The sequence below is a fragment of the Trichechus manatus genome, unplaced genomic scaffold (genome assembly GCF_000243295.1).
Source record: "Trichechus manatus latirostris isolate Lorelei unplaced genomic scaffold, TriManLat1.0 scaffold00112, whole genome shotgun sequence".
In the NCBI taxonomy this organism is placed as follows: domain Eukaryota; kingdom Metazoa; phylum Chordata; class Mammalia; order Sirenia; family Trichechidae; genus Trichechus; species Trichechus manatus.
The window spans coordinates 5,108,689-5,109,944 of NW_004444048.1; the positions used below are offsets into that span (position 1 = coordinate 5,108,689).

The 1,256-nt window shown below is 38.5% G+C and overlaps 1 protein-coding gene across 7 annotated transcripts in view; it reads right to left on the reverse strand.

Moving 5' to 3' along the window:
* Window positions 1-1,256, reverse strand: part of TM7SF3 (transmembrane 7 superfamily member 3) — a 41,408-nt gene that overhangs the window by 35,055 nt on the left and 5,097 nt on the right. The gene's annotated exons all lie outside the window — the stretch shown is intronic.

Below are 1,256 nucleotides of genomic sequence, written 5' to 3' on the forward strand. Positions count from 1 at the left end.
TGTCTTTGGTGTTCTTCATTCTCCTTTACTCCAGGTGGGTTGGGACCAATTGATGCAAGGCAATAAACTTGTTTAAAGAGGTTTTTACTATGACAGTACAACAGATCACCGTGATTAAACTGAACGTAAGAAGTCTTGTTCTATTCTGCCTAATAAAATCAAAAATGAAAACAAACAGCCCACATAAGAATACATAATCATCAGGACCTTCTAACTTCCTCTTCAAGAACTATACCTGGGGGTGGGTTGGGGAAGGGGGAGAACTATACCTGGCATTTCAAGAACAGTTACAACTTTTATCTATTACTTCAAGGATCTTCTCAAAGCTACAGAAGATGACATCTCACTACCACCTCTCTTTGCCCAACCAAATGTCTATAGCAAGAACCAGGTAGAAGCCAGATAATACAGGAAAGAGGCACTGTATACATAAAAAAAAAAAAAAACTGGTCACTTGACCAGGGGTACTAAAAGCAGGAATCTCTGAGAGTGTATTTTAAATGATTTTTCTTTTCGTTACACATTTCCTTATTTTTCAAATGTTTTATAGTGCTCATGAGGTATTCTTATCAGAAAGAAACTGTAATACAGTGGGAATCCACCCTGACTGTACATTACAGTGGTCTGGAGGTGCTTTTGACCAGTTCAGTCAGAATCCCTGGGGGGTAGAGTGCAAGTATCAATTAAAACACAAAAACCAATTAAACACAAATAAACAGTTAAAAAATATTTGCATGCTATTATTAAAATAGCATGCAAAGATACAAAAAGTAGATTAGAGGTTACCAGGGACTGAGGGAAGGAAGAAATGGGGAGTTATTGCTTTATGGGTACAGAGTTTGTGTTTGGAGTGATGACAAGCTCTGGAAGTAGTGGTGAAGCTACACAACACTGTGAATATAATTAATGCCTGTGAACTGTACACTTAAAAATGGTTAAAACAGCAAATTTTATGTTATTTATATTTTACCAAAAAAAGACCATATACTAATTTTGGAGAAGGGTAAAACAGTACACAATACTGAGGAAGCCAACACAACTTGTACAAGGAAAGGTCATAGAAGCTCCATAGACACATCCAAACTCCCTGAGGGGCTGAATTGCTGGGCGGAGGGCTGTGGGGACCATGGTCTTGGGGAACATCTAGCTCAACTGGCATAACACAGTTTATATAGAAAATGTTCTACATTCTACCTTGGTGAGTAGCGTCTGGGGTCTTAAAAGCCTGTGAGCAGCCATCTAAGATACTCCACTAG